Source organism: Myiozetetes cayanensis, unplaced genomic scaffold, assembly GCF_022539395.1.
Source record: "Myiozetetes cayanensis isolate MyiCay16 unplaced genomic scaffold, myiCay2020 scf4, whole genome shotgun sequence".
NCBI classification, from domain to species: domain Eukaryota; kingdom Metazoa; phylum Chordata; class Aves; order Passeriformes; family Tyrannidae; genus Myiozetetes; species Myiozetetes cayanensis.
Window position 1 is genome coordinate 33,319,909 of NW_026087631.1, and position 26,458 is coordinate 33,346,366.

Below are 26,458 nucleotides of genomic sequence, written 5' to 3' on the forward strand. Positions count from 1 at the left end.
TTCATTAAGTATTCCCTCATATGTGCCTCTTCAATGGGCTTCAATTCACTGCTCCAGTGCATTTATCCCCCATCAGAAAGGACAATGACAAATACACAATCCAGTTTCCATTTAAAATGAAAACTGGTCACATTCAACTAAAACTACTTCATACATTCTATTATCCCTTATAATTTGCCTGTGTTCCTCCAGAGACCATCTTGGGAAAAGACAAACTGTGGGGAGTAGGGTTTTAAGCTGAAAAGCAAAGTAAACTTTAAGAAGTCTGTTGTTGGAATGAGACAGAGTGGTTAAGGAAGAAAGTCAGTCTTCAATGACTTAATATGTCACTCTATAAATTTTGGAGGAAAATTTGGGTATTATTGTGGAAGTAAGATGGATGTAGAATCTGGTCCAGGGAAAACAGAAGCTCAAACTACATGTGAAAGTCCACAGTGTAGGTTATTATCATTTACAATGCATTTAAAAGATTGTAACATAAGTTTCTTTAAGTCCAGTAATACATTTCTTCCAAAAATTTTTAAGATTCTAAAAATGCAAAGCAATTATAAAGAAAGGTGGATGCAGCATCTTTGATGCTGCTTTTTTTACACTTTTCTACTACAGTCATTAATCCTGATTTCTAGAAGACGTCTGAGTACAAGTTCCATCCGTTTAAAAAAAAATTACAAGCGGAACAAAAGTTCAAGAGGTGCAACATTTCAGGAGCTGTACCTATTTGACACTATATCTAACTCTAATGTATTTCAGTAAATTAACTAAGAATTAAATTAATTTTTAGGACAGAAATTATTTACTCATACATTAATCACAAACTAATATTTGATTAAATATTAATCATTTAAAAGTAATTTAACCAATAGTGTTTTGAATTTCATTTTGATCAACATTGTTTCTGACAAATAAATAAATAATCCTAAGAAAAAGATTTTTGCTACCTGTCATCATCACCAAAACTTTTAATTTAAAAATCCCTTTGTCTGCTATTTTAAAGATGAAAATTACTCCACAGTACACAAAATGGCATCTAGCAAACATACCTCTTTTTTTGTATGTGTGTAATTTACGTTTTAGGTTATTCTCAGACATTTACTTAAAAACATTGCAGAAATTTCTTTAGGAAGTTGGATTATTTCTGGAGCTTTATAAGCTTTATAAGAATGAGCCAACATATAGACAGCGAAGGAAAATTCAGTTGACATTGTCGTCTGTCCCCATAATAACAAAAAAAGTTTTATTGTATAATTTAGTTTCTGCTCAGGTAAAATATCATAAATTATAGCAAAGGCAAAAATAAATATAAACATATTAATTCTAAAGAAATTTATAGTACAAATTATAAATTAAATTATCTCTTTGTGTAATAGCAGTAATAATCTGATAATAAAAAATATTTCCCTTAAAAAGACTCACTGTATCTCAAGTTCTTTGGCTTTTCCAAAAGTAATTATCTTTCAGCTAAAGTATCAATAAGAACTAAGTAGCATATCTTTAATACAATAATTCAACATTTTCCAATAGAATTTTTTTCTTTCATCAAATGTAAATTTTGGTGCCAAAGTCAAACTAAAATGGAATTCCAAAGAGATTCAAGAAAGTTCATTTTAATTTTTGTATGTTGGGAGATGTATTTTCCACTGTGCTACTTTTTAAAACATAAAATAAAAACGTATATTGCAGGTGGACAGGAATGAAAACGGAAAACAGAGACACAATCATAAAGAAAAAACCTACAGCATATTTTATTCTCAAAACAAACAGAAACCACACACAGAATGTTGTCTTTGATTAAATCTCTATAAAGAACAAGGAATTTTATTGTGCTGTACATTGTGTACAAGTCATTTCAATAGTAAAATACAATTTAGTTTTATTACCAATGGGCTGTAGATTTTCCTAGACAACAGACATGATGAAAATAATATATATATCATGGTGATTTTTCAAACAGTGAAAGAAATTTTAAGCAGTGGTCATCATTAGCCAACCACAAAAACCACAGTTGTTAATTAAAAACCACAGTGAGGGAGAGGAGAACAAGGAGGTTTTGATTTTCATTATGTACATTTAGGGAAAATAATGTAATAGTTACTTCATTTGTTTGTTGAAAAAGGTTTCCAAGGTAGTTTGGGATTTAATCTACCTCACTTTTAAAATGAAATAGACCAGGTTTTCAAAACGATTATGTTAGTCACCTTACAATTTTGAACTATTTACATAATAGTGAAGAAAATGAATAGTAAAAAAGAAAACCTAAACAAAAAGACAAGGCTTCTGAATCTGAGAAGGAAACAGATGTTGGTTTCCCTTAAACAACATTTTGACTGAAACAATCAGTACCTTCGGAAGGGCAGGAGCTATTTAATAACTAACAGTGTGGGCATTTTCAGCATCTGGATGAGTTACACCACATCTGCTGAACAGATGCAGCAAAGGGGTAATTTTGATATTCAGCAATAGTCAGTTTTAGGATGCTTTATCGAGTTCATTCCACATTACCTCAGGGAGACAAATGCTATTTAGTGGTATGATGCGTAATTAAAGAGTAGTAGGAAGTTTTACTTTTCTGAAATTCTAAATTCTCTTTCCCTGCACCTGGAAAATAAACTTCCCTGAGTTTCATCTATGCCAAAGGTGCACTTTGTATTGGAAACAAAACTGAGTGACATGGGGTCAAACACAGGGTTATAAACAGCAGCTGGGTGTGAACTTCTGGTTTGACCATCCATACAGCCAAAATTATTTTGAAATAAGATTACATTCATAGCCGGTGTATCTGTCCAAATCCTTTTAGAGAAACATTCCTCAGACACCACAAAAAAAACCCCAACCCAAACCAACCAACCAAACAAAAACCCTAAAAAACCACAACCAATCAAACAAAAAAAGGCAACAAAACAGCCACCACCGAAACCCCCAACAAATAAACAATAAACCAACAAAAACCCAGACAAATAAACAAACAAAACAGAATAGAAAGAAAATAACTACAATATCCTACTAAAGTATTATTATTATTTATAATTATAATAAAGTATATAGTGTTTCTTGGTTATCTCAATTTAACAGTGAGACACAGGTGTTTTGCTGAGGATGAGTTATGAGGAAGACCCAAACTCCTCCCTCTACGCAATTGTAAATCTGAAATTAAGAGGCTCTAATTGAGGGGAAAAAATTGTGGGAAAAAAGAAAAATAATAGCCATTTATTAAAAAGATATATGTGTATTGGCAGAAACAATGAAAGAAAACAAGTAAAACAATCAAACAATACTCCTATACCCACAAGTAATCCCCTTCAAAACAAACCAATAGACAAGAAAAGGAAAAAAAAGTAAGCAGTTCAGTCTGTGCCCTTTGGTGCAATTCCAACCACTGTTAACAGGGGGCGCCATTAGGTCACTGAAGATGCAGAGCTTGTAGTGTCCTGTGTTAGTCACCAGACGGCGCTGTTGTATCACTGGAAGGGGTGAGCCTGCAGTACTTTATACTGGTTGGCTGGAGGCGCTGTGGAATCACTGGTCGTTGCCACATGGGCTGATACCCTCCAGGGTGTGTTGGAGAAAACAGAAAATGGGTTTCCCTTCCCCCTCCCACACACTGGGAAAAGGGGAGAAAGAGGAGGGAGAGAAGCAACAACAACAAAAAAATCCTCTCCAATGGAAAAAAACTCACCCTGTTCGGTTGGTTGAATCGTGTGGTACTGTTTTCCTTCTCCCTTTGATGTGCCCAAGAACCACTGCTAAGGAAGAAACAAATGGGAACAGGGAAGGGAAAAAATTAAAAAAAGAACTACTGAACAGTTCCTCTCTGATGAAAAAAATCCGAGCAGGAATCACAGCTGGCATCCAGACTGAGAACAAAATGAGCTTCCCCACAGACCTTGTTCCAGCCTCCACAGCAAGCCCAAATTCCTCCCGCCCTTTCCCAGGAGACAAGAGAAAAAAAAAGTAAAAAGGAGCTTCTCACCTCCCCGTTTCCCAGGAGATGAGATTCTGAGCCATTAGCCAGAAGGCAGCTTCTTTTGTGCTCCTTAAGTTCCCACTTAACAGCTCTGCACACAGTGGGCAGGGGGACAGGAAAAAATCCTGCCTAGTTTCCAAGAACCAGTAAAAACATGACATTGGCATCAACTTTTCCAGGATATTCCAACAACCATTTATTGCTTTTTGACAGAACACTTAATTTTTAACATCACACAATTGTAAAATCAATGGTTTTTTTGAATGCAAACAGCCTGAGTAAGGGGGCTTAAGAGGATGCATTTATTTAGTGCTAGAACAGTCAGAACTTTATATTCAAGATAGTTTAGACTTTAAAGAGAATTTCAGGAAGCTTTTTTGAAAGTCAGTCATATGAGAAGCAGCTGAGGGAACTGGGAGGGCTCATTCTGGTGAAAAGAAGTGAAGGTGATGGGGAAGGTGGAAACAATTATCTCTTGAGTACCCAACAGCTTTCCAGTTTCTTCCAGATGAACTTGGTCTCTCACACCTTCATTAAGACTTTTTCCTTATTGTAATATTCCTTTTCACTAATCTTGGTTGACCACATCATATTAAAAGAAATGCAACCAAATTGACTTACAGATCCTGTGCAGGAAAAATTACAGCAGCTGTCCAGAATGCACATGAAAAGCAGCCAGCACCACTCACAAAACAATTTTGCTCACAGATACTTTGCCATTTCATGTGGTTGCTTTATAAAATGTCATGATAACCTGTTTGACAGTCAGAGCATCTTGCTTTGTCACCTCAGTGGACCTTGTTCTAAAATATCATTCTGTACCTAAATAGTTATTTGAAAAGTGCAGTGGTTTAAAAATGTTGCTGTCTGAGGCCTCCTCTGTAGTTGTTGTTGCTGTTGTTGTTGTCATTATTATTATTATTTAGAAGGAGCAAGTTTTTTCAGTATATTTGAGGAGTTTTTGCTAACTGTGTCATAGTTTTCCCAGTGGTGCTGTTCTCAAATGGTGGGGGTCAGAATTCATAAAAATTGACTTTCTACCAGAACTTCGCTGACACTTGGCACAGTTTCTTAAATCTAAATATATGTTTTACAAAACATATATTTATGAGTTTTATGATTGGTCAGTGTTTCTGTAGATAGTCCCATGAATAAAAACAGTGGCTCTTCACTTCTGTGAATTACCTACTGCACATTCAATACAAAACTTGTGTGTTTCCATAAAATAAAGGAAAAAGGGGTCTTCACAGGTTTAGTTTAAGAGTCAGTTGATATAAGACTAAGACTAGCCTCAAACTTCAAATAAAAGTAATCAGTAAGTTCCAGCTTTAGCTAACTAATATCTGTAGACCCAAAAGCAGGTAAAGGTCACCAGTGATGATCAATGGCTGTATCGGGGAATACTGATATTTTTTGGTCTGTGTTTGGCCCAACCATTTTTGAAAGTTTTGTTCCTTGACTGCCAAGTTCTCTGATAAATGGGAGCCTTGTCCTTGGAGAGAGAGTTTCTTTTATAAACTGTTTTAATTGGTCTTCTATTATTGGCTCATTGTCTGTAGAAGACATTTGAAGGAGAAACTGAAGAGGAGAAGATGAAGTAAAACCCCCAGACCCAAATAGATAAGACTCCTTGAGTGAAACAGTGCATGAGAGAAGAGAATCCCAAAGTTCTTCTGCATGTATGTGCTGAGGGAGTATGCTTACATAACGGGGGGAGATACTGAAGGCCTCTGGCTGGGTTGTGCTATCTTTGTGAGCCTGCTGACCCTCCAAGGATGCAGCCTCTGAAATGGGGAATTCAGGTTATTCTGGGGTCGGTAAGACAACCTTGTAAAACACACTCACGTGAGTGGGGGTTTCACTGAGGGCTTAGTTCACTCCTCTCCTTTCCTGGCTCTCGGGTTCCCGTTTACTTGGCCACTTTTGTAATAAATATTGGGTTTATTGTTGAGCTTTTATTAGTGTCTTGGTTTTCAATCTCTGTGTCGTTTGAACTCACCCTGATACAATGGTACTTTGGTGGAGACAGGAATTTCTTCTTATGCCACTGACTGCACCTGACAATTCACCACACTTCTCCGTCTGATTGATTTTGACAGAATCCAGAACTTCTTTTTTACATCTCAGATGAAAATGTGTCATAACAGATCACATACAAACTAATTTCAAATAATTCTTTAGTGCCTGGTGTAAACAAGAATTTAATACACCCAGACATGAGAGATATGTGTTGAATTAATTTTATTGAATTCTTTCCTTTTGTGTGTTTGTGTAGCGGAGTGGCAGAAGGAGCCAGAAAGATTTATAGACTTTATTTTCTGATAAGACTTACAAAGGAAAATGTCAGAATTTTCAGCCACCTGGAATCTAAAAAGCAATAAAATATACAGACAACTCTCTCTTAAAAGTAATAAAATTCAACATTGTTTTCATGAGTATCTCTTACAATTACCTTCTTTTTTAAGTCCTTTTTTCCTCTCACTAAATTCAATTGTTTTAACCCCACTATACTCATTAGTTTTAATTTAAACCTACTTTTAGTTTGGGAAGGTAAACAGAATTTCTTATCTATCTATTACTCTGTTTTCATCCTTTTTGTTTCCATTAAACAAAATCCATTTGAAAATGTCAGACCTTAAGTTTGCCTTAATAAAACTATCAGGAAAAAAATAGAAGGGAAAGAAAAAAGTTCTACAACATGAAGATGGCAAAGGGTACACAGAAGAAAAAAAAAAAAAAAACAACAGAAAAAACCTAAACCAAAACAAACAAAAAACCAAAACAAAACCAAATCGAAACAAACAAAAAAGAAAATTATATTGGTTCTGTATATTAGGTGAAACAAATTAAAATATAAGTTATATTGAAAATTTACGCTAATTATAGCAGAATTCTACAGGATCTTATCCAATTGAACTCTTTCCATCAGCAATACCAAAAGATGAAAGAGTGAGATCAAATTCCACTTTCCAATGAAAACTATCTGCAAAAACAACTGTGCTGCTATTAAAGAAGGAAATAAATACCAAGACAAATTAACATGCAAGTCTATTCACAGCTGAAAAACTTAACTTGGAGGATAATTTAAATCAGTTTTAGACAGGCAACCCATGTTTATTTGTCCAAATAAACCCAGAATTATTCAGAAAGCAATACTGAAAATGAAAACACGAGTAAAACAAAGAATAACTGAAAGGATTTAATGTAACTTGATGAGGGAAAAAAACCAACAAAACCACAATGAAAATCAAAACTAAATTAAACAAAGCTGAGAAAAAGTGATTTGGAAATGAAAGTAGAAATGAGAAATAAAAAGCATTTTTTGACATTTACAGAAATTTAAATGTCATTTACTCAGACACAATTCATACAGGGAACATCTACACTGCAAATTAGTTATGGTTGATTTTAATACATTAGGCAATCTATTCCAGAACATTTGTTTCAGGAGAAATATGTGAATGCTGCAACAAGGCTGATCAGGTACATTTTACCTCACATTTGTTCCAGCAATGTTTAAAAATAAACACTGAAAACTGAAGAGATACCGTTCTGTTGAACTAATCCTTCACCCTGGACTGTACATGGACTGTTTCTTTTTCCATATAAAATGAAACTGTATTCTACAGAAAATATAGGAATCTAGAAATTTGGTACCAAAACAAGGAGGTACAAAATAATATTATTAGCAAAGTAAGTTAGATAGCCAGATAGGTTTGATTTTTTTTCCCCCCAATTTCTATTCCTGGAGATAAAGTTTCTATATTCATTATTTCATAACAAATACCAGGTATATAGATTCATGATTTAGAAACAAGACAAGGAAAATATTCTTGTTATTCACATCAACCTAATAAGCCAATAGATATAGTAGTATATTTTGGTACTTTTTTTCTGGTAACTCTTTTATTATTGTATTAAAACAAACCCTAGCCTGGCAATCAGGATGAAAAATAATTCTTTCCTATAACTTGTCTCCCTATAGAATGACAACAATTCCTAGGAAGGTCAGGGCTGCAGTCGTAGCTCAGGTTTTAGATGGTAACATAGAATCTCAGATTGGTTTAGGTTTGGAAGGATCTTAAAGATCATCCCATTGCAACCCCCTACTGTGGGCAGGGACACTTTCCACTAGACATCACAAGGGAAAATTTTGGGTAGAAATGTGTGTGGCTGCATGTACCAAAAAAAACCCAAGAGAGGTAGAAAAAAATGAGAGAGAACAATTAGGAACACAAAATACTGTGTAAGGTAGAATGGTACAGATCACTAATTATCAAGAAAATATTCACAGAATGGATATAGAACACAAAATATTTAGTTTACATGATCAAAATCAGAAAGAGAATAGTAATATATTGCAAATTATTTTTTAACTTTCCCTAAACAGCCCTTTTTTTTACAAAGTGCAACAAGCTTGTATAAGATAACCCTGTGACACAAAGTAGATAAAGCTACGTTCTACCACTGTATATCATGGTTAAAACTAAAGGTTTTAGTGGGATTTATAAAGTTTTCATAGGAATAAGGCACTGCTGGCCTTCCTCTCTTTATTTTCAAAATCTGTATTTATTTACATGTATTTCAACATTTTTGGTTTTGTGTAGAAGCCCTTCTTACGTGTCGATAACTCAGTCTTTTCAGATAAAAACACACATTTTGTTCCCTTTACATGGAACACTTACTGGTTTAGAGGAGATGAGAAGTCCATATTTCTTTCTCTTACCCCTTACCTGCCTGTTTCCCACTGCATCTTCCTCTGTATTAATCTTCTGTATTTATTTCTTTGAGCAAAGAAGGAATTTATTGCCTCTGAATACCACAGAAATCTCACTTCACCAAGCTTCCAGGTTTACAGGTTCTTTTTTCTGACTCAAAAACTGAAAGGCCTTCAAAATCTCAGTGTTTTTTATTCTGAAGAAACCAAAAAGCTGTGTGGGCAATGGTGAAAAGAGGCAGAAATGTGCTTAGCGTCTTTCTGTGATAAAGAGTGGAGAAAAAGCCCTGCAAGTTAAAAGCTCCCATATACCTATTGACTTAACATGAGTACCACTAAGCTGAGCTTTTTTTCCAATTCCTGCTGAAGCATCCTATTTAGAATCTGAAAAACATAGGATCATAGGTTATCCAGAGCTGGAAGGATCATCAAGTCCAATTCCTGGCCCTGCACAGGACAGCTCCGGAACATACCAAAATAATATTATTTTTCTCTCATAATTTATAGCCATTTCTCACCTACATTTTTAAAATGCAAAAATACATTATTATGGAAGTTATATTTGCTTCCCATTGTTCTAAGTTTATCTGCAGATCAGTATTTTATATATATATATGTAATATTATATGTGTATATATATACATATACACACATATATATAAAATCTGGGTACTGTATCCCATAAAGTTGATCCGTTGGTCTTCCAGTAAATTGCAGACCTGGCCATGAATTAACCAATAAGAAGTATAAAATTGCATTCTGTTTCTCAGCCTGTATTAAATACCAGCTGCTTTGATCAAACATGTAAAAAAATCTATTACTTCCTAATGAACATAATGTTCTCAAATCAACTTGATTAGTATTATGTAGGGAATTAAAACTCTCTTCATTGTTGCTGGGAATGATATATTCCACTACAGCATCAGCCAGGCCTCAGAGATAAGAGGCTTTAAGAGTTTAATTAGAAAGGGTTTTTAGTCTTAAAGATATGTAAGGAAGATTAATACTAGTGAGCTACATGGGATTTCTGGTGACAACTCCTGCTTTAAGGCAAATACTTGTTTTCTAATTAAAACCAATGGTACTAAAAATACTTTGAAGAGATCTATACAGACATCCACATTTTCCTGTTGCAGTGATAATCAAAATATTGACACTAATCTGGATCTCTGTTCTCAGAGGTACTGAGGGAAACAACTGAGATTTGCAGCATCTTCCCATGGAAATTTCCTACGGAGCTAGAGCTGTCTGCCAGTTACATGCATCACCATCATCCTTACATGATCATCACATATATGAGCCACCACTAAAAGAGAACTATATACATCAGATGTTTTTGATACAATTGATAAGAATTCTGCTGTGTCCTATACATTTATCGAATATGAGGGATTGGAATGATCTGACTGTCATGGGAACTATTGTGAAACTATAAAACACAACCATTAGTATTTAATGATATCGTTTTGTCACTCATCAGCCTTTTAAAAAACCCCACTGAAAAATGCAAAGATTTTTTGAACTGCAACATAGATGTCTTTGGAAAAACATTATAATATGGGAAGCTTAGAATCACAAAATTATAAAATTATAGCCTGGGTTGGAAGAAACCTTAAAGCTCATCTCATTTTACCCCCTGCCATGGGCAGGGACATCTTCCACTATCTCACGTTGCTTCAAACCCCATCCAGTCTGTTTTTGGACACTTCCAGGCATGGGGCAGCCTCAGCTTCTCTGAGCAACTTGTGCCAGGGCCTCCCCACCCTCATAGTCAAGAATTTCTTCCCAAAATATCATCTAACCCTGCACTCTCTCATTGTGAAGCCATTCTCCATTGTCCTGTCACTCCAGGCACTTGTAAATAGAATCATAGAATCATAGAATCATAGAATTAACTGGGTTGGAAGAGACCTCCAAGATCATCAAGTCCAACCCTTGATCCAACCCCACTGTGATTACTAGATCATGGCACTCAGTGCCACATCCAGCCTCATCTTAAAAACATCCAGGGACGGTGAATCCATCACCTCTCTGGGCAGGCCATTCCAATGCCTGATCACTGTCTCTGTAATGAACTCCTTTCTAATATCCAACCTAAACCTCCCCTGACAGAGCTTAAGCCCGTACCCTCTTGTCCTACTGCTGATTGCCTGGGACAATAGACTCTCTCCCTCTTTCCTATAGGTTCCTTCAGGTCCTGAAAGGTCACAATTAGGTCACCCCAAAGCTTCTCTTCTCCAGGCTCAACAATCCCAACTTGCTCAGCCTTTTCTCACAGCAGAGCTGCTCTGTCACTCTGATCATCTTTGTGTCCCTCCCTTGGATCCTATTGCTCTTTTGGATCCTAATCACAGTTAAATGAAACAACAATTACACAAAAATATTTTAAGTGCTGAAGAGGGAACACAATCTTTCTGAGACATATATAGTAAGATCAAATCTGAGAGACAAAATGTGTGGGGGAAATAACAGTGATCCAGTCTAACACCTGTGTAGATTAGTTTTCTAAGTGCATTTACTTATGTATGGGAGAACAGAATACTGCAGCCTCACATTCTAATTTTGGAGTCTTCTCATATGGAGTGTGGTTGTGGCAGATACACCTTGTTTGTACTTGACATTAAATAGAAACTTCTAACAGATGTCTCCCTGGCACTGTGAACACTGCAAGTGTTGGAATAGCCTTGGCAGATAAACAGTCATAATTAAATGTAAAACAAGAAGTCCTATTTGAATAAACAAAACTTTTTAATGTCACTGTGTGCTCCAAATATTGTACTGTAGTGTATACATAGTATGTACCATGAATGTCTGCTCTTGAAGGAGAAGGATGGTAAAGATTTTGGTGATGCAAAATCATGTGTTTTACCTAGGAAGACTGTTGACTTTGTTTCTAGAAAGTTTAGACAGCCCATGGAAAAAGCAACAGCTCATAATGAACATATGCCTTTACTTAGGATAGCATAGTTTAAAAAATAACACTCCCAAACCAGACATGTTTCTGTGTTAAAAAAAAAAAAAATATACAAACCAAACCAAAGAACTAGTCTAATCCTAGCCAAAGACAGAAGAAATAAATTTTCTTTTGAGATGTATGTCAATGATGTTTATTCACATGAAGACTATTGTGTTTGAAGGAACAGATTTCAGTTAAAATGAAGAGGGGAAACTAGTATATCTCATCAAAATTACTAGCTTACAGCTACAGTAAAGCAGGAGGAGGAAAGCATTTTAGCTAGAAGTAGTGCTACAAGGATACCTACCCATGAGCTTGCACTGAGTCCAAATGGAAAATCTGTTTGACAGAATTTGACCACTTATGGCTAGTATCTCTGATGTGAGAGTCAGATATATGCAAACATTCATCTTTTTATTCTGTTACCTTTTTATCCAAATGTCTGATTTTTTCCCTGCAGTGAAGGAGAAGCTTCACACAGCAAGGGCATAAGGCTTATTTAAAACCTGCCAAGTACTAATAGCATCTGAACTACTACTTTCCTGAAGCACATCAATTTAGCATCAAATGGAGGAGAAATTTCAATGTGCACAAGACTGGCCCTGGGTCTTGCAGTAGTCTCAGTCTAGGAGTGGTACCTTAGAGGAGTTGAAGCACAGGACTTAGAGCACAAGCACTGCTTGATTGACTAATCAATGCTGAACTGCTGATTCAGCCTCACCAGGTGGTGTACACCAATCTCATGTACCTTCTCAGTACAGGCAAAGTTACTTGAAATTTGTATGAATATCGCAAGACAAGTTTTCTTCCTCCTTTACCAGTCTTCCAGCACTAATATGCATTGATTGGGTCACCTATAGCATTTCTTTTTTCTCTTCTCTAAGATGTTTATAAATGCTAACAGCCCAACTTTAAATTTGTACAGACTGATTGTGGCAATTTAGTTATCTACCTTTACCTGCTCATCCTTCCGTTCAAGTGTGTCACTCACTAGTTACCTTAAAAATCAGGGACACATACTTATTTTTACTAGTTAAAATACTAAACTGTTAGCATAAATTAGTAAAGTTATGGAGGACTTTCCTGGCACATCACAAATAATGTTCACTTGGTGTATGATACTATGGGAAGGCTATGGTAAAAATTAAAGCAACTGCATCACTAAACTTCAGAATAACAGTTTATATCACAGAATCATAGAATCATGGGATAGCTGGGTTTGGAAGAGACCTCTGGAAATCACCCAGTCCAAGCCCCTGACCAGCCAGGGTCACCTGGAGCAGGTGATAGAGGAATGTATCCAGGTGCATTTGGGAGACAGGGAGACACCACACACTCCCTGGGCAGCTGTTCCAGGGGTCTACCACCTCTGTGGAAAGAAGTTCTGCCTTATTTTGAGCGGAACTTCTTTTGTTTCAGTTTATGGCCATTGCTCCTTGTCCTGTCTCTGGGCACCACTGAGCAGAGCCTGGGACCATCCTTTAACACCCCTTGGGGATATTGGTGTGGATTGATGGGATCCCCTCTCAGTGTTCTCCTCTTCAGACTAACCAGGCCCAGCTCCTGCAGTTTCTCCTCATCATGGGGATGCTCCAGACCCCTCTGCGGCTTCTGCCGGACTCTCTCCAGTATCTCCTGCTCTTTCTTGAACTGTGTAGAGCTCAGAATTGATCACAACACTCCAGATGTGCCCTCACTAGAGCCGAGCAGAGGGGCAGGATCCCCTCCCTGACCTGTTGGCCACACTCTTCCTAAAGCACCCTAGGAAACCAGGATATAAAGATATATATATGCATATATATATATATGCATATATATATATATATACACACACACACATGTATGTCTAATATTGACTTTTACATAGCAGGCTGCTACATTTCAGGTACTTCCTAATTTTGGCATAATTTTGAAGTTAATTATGTTTAATTTAATGTTTAATTATGTTTAATTATACCATGTGTAAAACAGATTCTAAGCCTCTTCATAATTAACAACAGTTATGGAATATAATGTTTTCAGTTTCCTGGGATAAAGGTTATGAAATCTATAAGAAGGATCCAAGTTCTAGGTAGCATCACCAGGTCTGCCTGCTTCCCCAGCACTGGCAAAGACTCTTGCACTCTTGTGTTGCAGTATGCTTTTAAGATATAAAAGAATGCAGAAGTTTGTAATGTGAAAGTGAGCATGCTTCCAAAATGGTGTTGTAACCCTTTGTGTAACCCTTCTTGTTCCCAAGATTCCTCACTGTACCTTGAAATGTCTAAGAGATAACTGAAAGGTCACTTATTGGTTGTTAACCCTTTCTTGTAATTGGTTGGTTTGTAGCACCTCCTGAACTCCTACTGGTCACATTGTAATCCTCCAGAAAGGTATTTAAGCCGTTACCAGAACAATAAAATTCTCTCTGCCTGCATCTCTCCTGCCTTGGTTGACGGCACCAGTGGACCCTCTGGGGGGCCATGAGGTGCCGCGGGGTAAAGGGGGGAGGAGGGCAAGGGAGCACCACTCCCCCTCGGAGCAAGGGATGAAAGGAAAGGCCTCTTGCTCTGGGGTTCCCTCTCCCTATCCACCTCAGCATTCGTCACTCTTGGTCAGTAATTGAACTATGAATGGTTGTTGTTCACAGTATCACAGTATTAATTAAAAAATTATTCAATTTTGAATTTTTAATTATTCAGTAAATTCAATTACTTCAAATTGTACATTTTCTTTTATTGTAATGGTAGCTCCATTACATCAGTTTACTTTCATGAATGACAATATATATAATATATCTTGTTGAGACCAAACTACTGTGAAATTGAAGATTCTATATATGTAAAAAACCTGTTAACCACATAAATCCCCGGGCCATACACACCATTGCTTTGTTCTGTTCCTCTTTCCCACATTCCAGTACCATGTCCTGGTGGCTTTTGAACATTTCCAGGGATGGAGACTTCACATCCTCTCTGTTCCATTGCTTGGTCATTCTCACAGTAGAAAAGTACTTAATTTATGTGTTTATTAACTGACTTACTCTTGGAGGTTTAACATAAAAGTTTTTATTTTTGCATAAGTTCATACACAATGTTTGACTACTGAGTAGTGAATATTTGGTGTGCTTGCTACCATTGAGAAAGAAAATAAAAGTTAAAAGAGACAAGTGGAAACAGAAAACAGGTGAAGGAGAGGAAAGAAGGAGGAGAAGAAAAGTCTGTTGGAAACATTCACTGAAGTTACTAAAGACCAAAAAGAAAATGAAAAACAGGATTTTCTACTAGCTGAGTTTATTTCAAATATCTGAAATGTGGGGAAGATGGGGAAGACCATGAAAGGCAAGTCTGGGTAACTCTAACAACAAACATATCCCTGTAGATTTGTTTGTCACTGTAACAACATGTAGCTGCAAAAGATTTATTCCCATTCTAGGAGCAGAACAGGATCCTCTTTGCTTCCCCCTGATTTGCCAAACGTGTCACATTGGGATGACTCCCTGTTGAGTTACAATTTAACCCTGAATAAGGAGAAATTCCTCATAGTGTTCTGTTTCTGGCTAATTTAGTACTGAAATATAGGAAAGGTAGATGTGGTGCTCGAAAGGAGAAAAGTAGAAAGACAAAAAGAATTAAGTCAGTTTGCTCCAAGGATGTGACAAAGACAGATGAAACAAATCCTTTACATATGAAGTGAATCATTGGAATAATCATTATTTCATATAAAAGATAAGCATTAATAACCAGTGAAATAACTTGTAGATAAGGTTATAGAAAATTTATAAATTATGTTAAAAATCTACACAAATATGTTTGAAACAAGGAGATGGAGTGAATTTCAGAAGCAAGTTTGGTGTGGTACAATTCTTATATTTTTCTTTTTTCTTTTTAGATTTTTGATTATAAACCCACACATTTTACTGTCAACCTTAAAAATCATAACAAGAAAGATTAAAAACCTAAATTATTAGATCAGTTATCAAAAATTACTTAGGCTTTATTAAGAGATCATAAAATTAACTGAATCAGTGTTTGTTTAAATATAAATGAGTTTGTATATTTGAATTTCTATACTTTAGATACATTTATATAAGACTTTATTGGCAGAAATGTTATTAGCATTACGTAATCAGCTTTTAGCCTGAAAAAATCTGCAGGCAAAATTTTTATTTCTGTGTTGGATGCTTTTATGAAATTCTGAAATCCTTTCAAAGTGATAAAAACATATGATATTCCAGGGTGCATAGATATAGCAGAGGTGTATGTTATGCCCAACCATTAAATCTTAATGAATAGATTATTAGCTAGAACTTAGAATTGTCCTTTGTGTTTTAAATTTTTTTAAAATTACTATTTTTACATACCTTTTCTGAAGTACCATTGCATTTTGCACATTGAAATACTTTTTTCCCCCTTTTTTTCCTGCAGTTAGTTTAAAAATACATAAATAAGATTAAAGAAACAAACCCCACAGTATGTAATTAAGCAAAAACTCATAAATTAACCAGATATTTAAACCAGAATGTAATCACTTGTAGTTAAGGTTTAAGAGCAGGATGTAACAAGAGTTATTAAGAAACAAAATAAAAGAAGCTTGTTTGATATTTTCATATTGTTTGAAACAAATCAGTCTTTTTAGGCAAATTAATTTCTTGAGTTTCTGCAGGAAGATTTTTCTGAAGTTTCTTTGAAGCTCAAAGGAGAGAAGAGTTGTGTTAAGGGAGAAGGAAGAAATTAGTACAAGCAAAAATGATTTTAGACATGACTGAAGGGAGTGAGGGATATCAGGCAGGGCCATGGCCAATGCAATTAAACCCTCAGGTACAACATGTTGAAAAGGCTGACACAAATTTCCCTGAGGATAGACAGATACTTCCCTTTACATCTGATTCAGTCAAATTCACACTAGTTTCATCAGAAAGAAGAAAAAAAAAAAAAAGAGAAAAAAGAGATTAAGAGGGATGTAGAATCATTTCCTGCAATTGTCACAGTCCTTGTGCCAGTGATTCATTACTCTTGATGTTAAGAGGATCCTTTGTGTTATCCATGACCATGAATCCAATGGGACTGTAAGGAATTAAAATATAAAGAAAAAAGGTGATATATGGTACCAAATTAGTGATTTCTTAAACTCCAGAGAAAAAGTATTTTAGGAAAAGCAAGAGTCCTAATACGCTATTTGAAGTAATCAAAATTGTTTGTTACATGGTTGATATAAGTTTGCATAAGAGACCAATAGAAATACTTCCATTGCATGACTTTCTAGGGAAAAGATTTTTCTTAAAGATGATTTTTCCAAATTTCCACACACCTACAAGAACTCTGCAGTTCACAGTTTTTCAGTTTATGGTTATATAAGCCAACGTGAGTATTCTTCAAGAGAAGGCCTATGGTTTTTATATGTTTGCCATGTAGTCTAATTATGAGAAAACATATTGAAGTATAACTATTCTTTTCAATGACTTTCTGATATTTTCACCTTACAAGAAATATTATGCTAAGTGCAAAACATTCTTTATATATCTGTCAAATCACAATAAATACTGATTTTCTAGTGTTCCCATGGTAAGTGCTTTTTTGTATAATCAGAGGGTTGATGGATCATAGTCAAATTAATATACTTAAAATGTTTGCATTACCAGGAATCAGTCAGTGTTTACTGCAAATATTCAATTATATGTTAAAAAAACCCCAAATTAGTCAACCAGATAAGTAAAAGATACACCACCCTCCAAATTGCAAAAGAAAAACAAATGTTATTTGTCTTAATGCCAAAAAAAAAAAAGGGAAAATTCTAGATTTTTGAAAGGAGAGTCCCTTTCTGCTATTACAGAAGTGCAAAAAATCATCCTGTGTGTACAGTAGATAACTCACAAGCATAAAGTATATATTTGTTTATATATAATTCAAATTTTGGTTAAACTCTATAATTCATCCCTGTAAATTATACATGTTTCATATAGCATAGCACCAGAGTATAAGCTTCCAGAAATACATTCTTACAAATAGCAGCAAGTGTACAGTCAAAAAACCAAGAACGACCTATTACTATTAGAGTCAGTGTAATTAAGCTCGGCACAGCTGCTCAACAATATGCATGCTATAAAATAAAAGGAGTAGGAAAAACAGCACTGTGATCATCGTGGCTAGGCTTCGCGAATAAAGATTTGAGAAGGGCTCTACCCACGCTTGCTACAAGCTCGCTGATGGCTAAAAAGGCCAATGCGAGAGAGACAAGTCCGGTTGCAGAAGGCACAGCAGAAAGACTCCCCAGGTGATACAGACGAGACGCGATTCTTTCTGCGCTGTCTTTTCTCCTTGAGAGTGATCCTGCGTGTGTTCTCAAAAGCAGCAGCAGCGTTATAGATGGTGTGTCTCCAGGCCTCCCAACTGGAGGCCAGGGTAGACCAATGGTGGTGATCAATATGGCCAAGGGTGAGGGATTGTTCCAGGCAGTCCTTGTATCTCCTCTTCGGGGCTCCTCTCTTGTGGCAGCCAGTGGCAAGTTCCCCATAGAGCACGATCTTAGGGAGGCGGTAGTCCTGCATCCTGGAGACGTGCCCTGCCCAGCACAGCTGTGTTCTCAGCAGCATGGCCTCAATGCTCATGACTGCTGCCTGTTCAAGGACAGACGTGTTGGTCACATAATCCATCCAGTGGATGTTTAGGATTGTACGGAGGCAGCGCTGATGAAAGCGTTTTAAGAGACACAAGTGGTGCCAGTAAATGACCCATCATTCAGATCCATAATAAAAGAGTAGACAGTACAATGGCTCTGTAAACGCTGATCTTAGTACTTTTCTTCAGGTGTTTGTTTTGCCACACTCTTTTATGGAGTTTACCAAAAGCTCCGTATACCTTTGCTAATCTGCTGTCTATTTCTGCATCAATCTTACCATCCGAGAAGATGATACGTCCCAGGTAATTAAATTACTGGACTAACTTGAGCTCTGTTTCGCCAATGGTGATATGGGGATGATGGGAGACTTCCTGAGGTGCAGGCTGATATAAAACTTTTGTCTTCTTCAAGCTGACTTCCAGCCCAAAAAGCTCAGCAGCCTCTGCAAAACAGGATGTTAAACGCTGCAGAGCTACTTCTGTGTGGGCGGTGAGGGCGGCATCATCAGCGTAAAGCAGCTAATGGACAAGATTTATTTAAGGTGTTAGTGTGGGCCTTCAGTCGCCTTAGGTTGAAAAGGCTTCCATCGGTACAATATCGAATGTAGACACTGTTTTCATCATCAAGGTCTGTCATGGCCCTTTGGAGCATCATGCTGAAGAAGATTGTGAATAGACTTGGTACGAGAACGCAGCCTTGCTTCACACCATTGGCTATTGGAAACGGCTCAGAAAGTGCATCACCATATCTGACTTGACCGCGCTGGTCCTCATGAAGCGAGATGACCATTTTGAGGAACTTGGGAGGACATCCTAAACGTTCCCAAATCTGCCACAGACCTTTTCTGCTCACAGTATCGAAAACCTTGGTGAGATCAACAAAGGTTACATAGAGTCCTGTGTTCTATTCCCTACACTTCTCTTGCAGCTGTCTGAAAACAAAAGCAGTGTGATACTTCAGTGCAAAACCACCAAGAGTGCTGTAAAAGCACATTAGGAGCACTTTGGCAGTATTTTCAATTCTTCAGGTTTCACAACGAAATGTATTAGGTTCCCATTATAAGAAAGATGTAGATAAATTGGTATGCATCTGGCAAAGGGCCACCAAAATGTTGAGGCAATGGAGCATTTGCCATGTGAGGAGAAGCTGAAGCACATGGGTCTTATTTTCAAGTAGAGGGAAAAAAGATCTGAGGGGACACAACATCATCGTCCTAATGCCTGAGTAAACAGAGGCTTTTTACTGACTGATTTCTGATTGGAAATACAGAAAAAAAACCCACAACAATATGAGGTTGCCAGGGCAGGTTGTTTCAAGACTCTGTCAGTCAAAGCCCACAGAAACTAGGTGTGAATTTTTTTTTGATCCTGCTTTGAGGGGAATTTGGGACTAAACACCTTCCCTGGGTCCCTTCCACCCAGTGTAATTCCATGATTCACGATACTGAGAAAAGTTGTGAGGAAGATGAGTTATCAAGAAGCAATTTCTTTAAAATCTGAAGCATAAAATGTTTCAACATAAGAGGATCACATTTTGCCATGATGAATTGTGCTCAGATCAGGGAACGTCCACATGAAATAAAAAGAAAACATGAATAAGCTGGGAAAAGAGAAGCAAAAGCATCTGTTGGAAATTAAAAGGCAATAAACTACAGCAAGTAAAGAGATGAGATGCAGAAATCTGGGTGACACCATGGACACAGTGTGTAGGATAAGCTGGGGGCCTAGAACGGGCATCAGTAGGAGGGCAAGAGGCTGTAAGGAACATAAAGGGCAGTAATTTCTCTTCTTCTTATGACTTGTAGAAGACGAGAAAGAGTTGTCAAAGAGAAAGTCGCACATCAGTAGATCTTGTGGAGTGAAAGTAAACAGGGTGATTCTGGTAGATACAGTACTGGAGGCTATCTCAATAAATTTAAACAAAAGTGAAAACCAATTTGATGATTGACAATAAAAAATAGGCAAAACTCCCACCAGTATTTGCAATAAACAACAAATTATGGAGGTATGATTCATATTTTTTCAGTTCTGTAGTGTCTCCCACCAGCACTAATGCCAATCTTCTTAGTAATGATGTAGGGGTCAATTGCAGGCATTATTATCACAGCATCAGTGCCAGAGTTTAAGCACTGCCACAGTTTTGTCAAAAACACTGAACACAAAATACTAAGAAGTGTGTACATTGAGCTGAATAAGGAAAGGCACCCCATTTTTATCTAGTGACTGATGATGGTATTAGTTAGAGCTCATTTTGCACTTTCTAGTCTATGGTCACAAATGAAAAATTAAGGTAAAGACTTGTAGAGCTTTTCAGAAATATTAAGAAAAGCCAGTCTTAAATCTGTTGCTTCTAAATGGGTAGAATAAAAATAGCTTAACTGGGAAGAATTAAACTGAACTCATATCCTCTCTACCAGTTAGGCCTGAAATGCATGCACTTTTCAAGTTTACCTTTTCAGATAAATCCACTAGATTGAGAATGCATTTTTGTTTAGTTGGAATGCAAAATCCAATAATGACTTCTTAAATTTTTTTTATTTTTCACTGTATTTAAATGAAGTTATAAGAACTCTTCTCCAAGGTCCCAAAATTCTACTCCCTTGGAGACACAAATCTTAGAAATGCTTTATAATCTAGAAGGAGCAAGTGTTTTGGTGATACAAGCATGTCTCTAAGTTAAATCACCATTCATTTGCTAAACTAAACCATAAACATAAATATTTTATTTTATCTTATTATTTGAGTCATAAATTGACTAAACTAGCTCTTAGACTGCCTTTGCAATACTGAGGTCCTCCTTCACTCACCAATCCCAAAATAAATTACTCTTTCTCGAATTAATTGTTTAAGCATCTGTGTAGGTGAATTCTAGTGCAGTTATCTCAACACAAGATTCTGCACTTCTCTTTGTGTGTTGTACAATTTTTTTCTGATAGTTTTGAGTCCTACTTTACAAATCCAAGACCTTTGCACACAGCATTATATACAGTATGCTCTGCAATTAAGCATCATGTGGCATCAAAGGAAAATTAAATATTTTCCTTTCACTAACAGTAAGTAAAAAAAAAAAAAAAAAAAAAAGAGCAAACTTGTAGAGTGTGGTTCCTTTCAGTAGTTTAAAAATTTAGAGAAAATTACAAAGAGATATCGATAAACACGGGGTACTACAACATCTTGTCACTTCCAAATTTGAGACTGTATTTTTGCTTAGAACTGATTGTTTCAATTAAGCAGTGTTGCCATTCTCACATAATTATCTCCATAGAAGTTGTCATTTTACTTTCAAACAACAGACTGGATACTACTTAGTTCCTAATGAGAAAGAACGGTTGTGTTTTTAAGTAAACAAAGATATCAAGGACTGAAAACATTCTTATGCTGCCTGCCAAAAAGTCCTATAAGTGTACTGGGATTTTTAGCAGTCATTCTACTGGAATCACTGATTAAGTGTGTTATCAAATATCATAGGCTTGCATATTTTAGGCAAATTCTGAGGATTCCTGACTCTGACACCTGTAAAAGTGATAAACAAAAAAGATTACACTTTGTATTACCCCATTTCCCTATGTTAATGACAATATTAAAGGACTCACATGCATTTTCTGAATATGTAATTTCCACTAAAGCTAACTGCTCTTATCCTTGTCTTCACTGATATTTAGAATTTATGTCAATCAATGAAATGAACACATTACATCACTCTTTTTCTTCCACATCAGAAACTGCAGGCCACAGAAGTTGTTTTCCACATATTTTTTTCTTTTTATTTTTATCTAGTTCCATATGGTCAAAGACTCCCTAAAGTTACTTTTCAAACCATTATCTCCTCCTTGAAGATGAAAAAGAACCCCAAAAATACAGGAGGAGAAAGTGGGTGAACCACAAAATCAGAAATGTATAATGTACCTTTTGTGCTCAGCACGTCCAGTGCATGGGCAAAGTCAAATACACCTCCAGGAAAGGCAAAATTCTAAGATTTACCACGGAAATGTCAATATTATATCCAAATATTGATACACACATACTGACTCACAGATACACTGTTTTCTAGAATCTGCAAGAATTTGCCTTGAGGCGAGGCTTCTGACACATTTATTGTCCCGGAGTGAGCTCAGCAGGGATATGAACAGTGGAACACAGTCTTGACAGTATTTTGTTAGTCTAAAAATATGAGCAACAAAAAATGCCTAGTTTTGCCATTCAAATATGGCACGCTCTACTTAGGAGTATACATTTTCTTTCCAAATAGCCACATTTCAAAAAGATGGAGGGTAAAGCCAGTGAACTAAGTGAAACCTGACTTATTTACCATACTTATGAGAAATTATAATTTTTTAACAACTTACATAAATTGTTAAAAAGTATTTAATATTTTCATAAGCATTTAAGATGTAACAAGAAAATAAAATACTAGCACCTAGAATTATAATATAAATTGTTTCAGCTTTTTAAAAATGAATTATTAAGTCAATTTGGCTACAAAATGTTAAGGTATGTAAAGTATTTGTCACCTAGTTTATAAATAAGGAAATGTAAATAAACTATGAAATCGCTAGATACATGAAAGGGAAGTTTTGTTAAAATTAGGATTAAAATCCCTCAAGTGATTTAACCTGCAGCCCACCATGCTAGCTTCAGGCTAATTGGCTAAATATTAATCACCACTGCAGAGCAACAACTTATAGTGTTCTTGAGACAGATAGTTAACAGATCCAGCCCAATCTGTCCTTCTCCACATCAGTTAGCTTGTCCCACTCTGCACCAAGAGGCCACATTAGGACTGGAATATGAAATAACATGGTACCTGTGAAATGCTTCGTCATAGAAATACCAAGATGACATCCAACAGGAAGTGAGCAGTCATTTGGCCATTACCATGTCAATTTGTTTATGTAACAGGAGCAAATTGCTTTGAACAAATTATTACACCAGGGAAAGGGGCTCGAGCCTGCTGGTAAATCTGCACCTGATATTGAAGGCAGCTGGCAGGGTTTCACTGCACACCTTCTAAGTCTCTAAGGAGGGAAGGACAACATTGTTGGCAGGAGCTCCTGGCAAAACCGTGCTGAGTGGGAAGATCAAGCAGCTTTAAAGCCAAAATGCAATTTTCTCCCTGATCCTCCACATTAGAATAGCATTTTGGCTGAAGCCTGAGTCCTTTTTTGAGCCAGTAAATATCACCTCAGGGAGAAAGCATGCATCAAATAGCACTAATAATCATGTTTTAACTCTCTTGGGGACCATTCCATGGGTGCGGAGAGCTTACTTTAATAAGACCCTGGTTCCTCCAAAGCCCATAAGCTTGTGCTTAACTTTGACCTCATGGACATTTATTTTAAAATCTCAGAACAACTTTTACTTGAAATTCAACATAGGATTTTCAGTCAGTTGGATCTTAAGAAGAGAAAAAATAATGTTAACATTATATTAGTCTAAATGAGACAAATTATCAAGTTTGAAGTGCAATACAGTGAATGCCAATGAGAAACTGATATACTGGATGCTGTTAGAAAATCACTTGGAAATTTCCCCCTTTTTTTGCAGTGATCCTTATTTAGCAGTGAAAGCTGCAATTCTGGAAGCATTTGCACAGGTTAAGTGTGGACATGCATGCATATTTACATGTAGGTAACAGCAGATATGTATGCAAGTCAGGAATTTGGGCTTCTTTAATTTTTGTTTTCATGAAAGTATATTACAGTTTGTATTCTGTATAAGGAGCTCAGGTTCACACAAAGCAGTACAGATGAACTCGTACGGATTTTGATGTAAAAAATGAAGTTTAGATGTCATATGACACTCCCTCAGTGTCATAACTTGGGGTAGGACATTCGAAGTCATATTTTCAGAATTGTTTCAAATGTATTGCACCAGTTCTGAATCATCTTTCGTGCCAAGATTTAGAGTACTGACAGGGATAACCAGTGTGATTTTTGTATTTATATATTTCCACTGCATTTGCCTCCTTTTATATTCAATGGCGTCCTTGTGCCCATATCTAAGCAAAGTTAGTACTTAGAACCCTAATTTTATAGTCTTACACTGATGCTGAAACAATGTGTTCTAATCTAGGAAACATATCCATTTTCATAAGAGATAATATATATCTCCAAGGGTTTTTCTAATTACATTAAGCCCATTTAAACCTCTGAATACTGCAGTGAAAATGTGCATTCTTTAATGGATCAGACAGAGCAGCTTCCAGAAGCAGATGAAGGTACTTAATTTAGTTTGTAGTTTCATTAATGCAGGCTTCAAAATAATTTAGAGACATAATCAACAGCAGCAATTCCCCTATGATTTTACTAGATACATCTTTATCTTTTTTCCTTTTTTTTTTCTTTTTTTCTTTTTTTTAATTATCATTATTTAGTTCTTGCTCAAAGCACCCAAAAAAACCCGCACAACATTATTTTGCAAATTCACACTGTATTCTTCTGGCACACAATCCTGGTAACGTAGCATATATTTGAAATCTGGAATCTACAGATTATTTGCAAACTGGTGACAAATTATAAATAAAAACAATAATTATGTATATGCACTTTAATAAAATATTTGTTTGTAAGACTGCTTCTTCTTATGTAGACGTTCTGCCTGACTGTTTGAGAACTGTTAATCTTTATCCTCTTAGGTCTTTTACAACCCTGAAAATATCCAAAAATTACAAAGACCCTGGGACACAGCCTGTCAGAGCTGAATCCTGCAGCGAAGAGAACTTTATACCTACACTGTAAGGTAGCCTGGATTTATTCCTCTAGAAAAAGTAATAACCCTGTAGTTAGTGCAGATTTCACATTCATAAATTCCTCACGGCATCATTCCTGGCCATAAAACCTCATAAAAGGAGGGGGAAAACACTTAGATTTATGTTCTGATTCAGCACAAAAGTTTGAGAATTGAATTAATTGTCAAGACTTTAGAAGTTGTGAGAAGAGGGGAAGAACCACAGCTCCTGGGAAGCAGTTGGGTACACTCTCATCCCCAAACTCATTGCAACAGAATTATACATGATCATGTTTGGCTTTGGATACATGCAGGGAAATGCAGTGCACACAGCAGTGAAGTCAGGACAGCAAAGCATCCCTTTTTCCACAAGAAAGAAGATTGGATGATCAGCACCTTTATGATCTTAAGAGGAGACGGGATCCCAGGTACAAGCCTGTTTTTGAGTGTTTCAATATTTTGCTTTTACTATCAATTGATCAATTTTGTTCTTATTTCACTGACTTGGTTTAGGTGGTACAGGGCTCTTAGGAACCTGGTTTAGTGGAAGGTGTCCCTGACAGTTACAAGAGTGTTAGGACTAAGTGGTCTTTAATGTCCTTTCCAACCCAGGCTATTCTAAGATTTTATGATCCTATGAGTAAATAGACTGTATTGATTCTCATAGTGTATTATAAGTATTTATTAAATAAAATTAATCCATACATCACTCTGATAAGTGTCTAGAATTACTTATTTCATAGAATCATGGGACCAAAAAATGGCACATATAAAGACTAAGGCAACTTTTTTTTTTTTTTTTTCTATTCAAAGGATTTGAAAGTATTTGAAAGACCCATTCTCACATAGATAAGTAAGAGAGTGAAAATCAGTTTTGATTTAACATGTTAAAAACTACATTATAACTCAGGTAACCTTTTGTACATTTCTGTCAATGTTATTAGAGAAGAAGTCTGTAACCGTGTTCTACCTATGGTAATCATATCTATGTGGAGTTGAAAAGTAGAGGTACAGACTTGATGTTACTCAAAGAAATAATAAGCTACTTGATTTCAGCAGAGCAGCTGTTGCCTCAGTAGCTGGTGGTAACAAAGAATCAAGATTTTTTCCCTGCTGTCCTGACTTTGGTTTGAAAACAAAAGAGTTTGAATGAGTTGGAAATCACTGTGGAACAACACTACAACAGGGGAATCTTTATACTGAGGGAAGGCAGTGGGAGCTCAATTTGTCTGGCTTCAAAAATAAAAGGTTAAGGGTGAGCTAAAAGCAGTTTCATTGACATAAAGAAAGGAGCCTGAGGCAGAAAAAAAATAAGACTCAGAGTAGCACAACTAAAAGATGAGAGGTACATGGGCTGCATGAAAGGAAGTTTCCACTGGATTTGTGTATTAAGAAGCATTCTCAAGGCTAGGATGAATAAATACTGGAACTGGTCCCAGAGAGTTGGCAAAATCTCTGTCTTGGAATTTTTTTTTTTATTTATTTTTTATTTCTTGACCCAT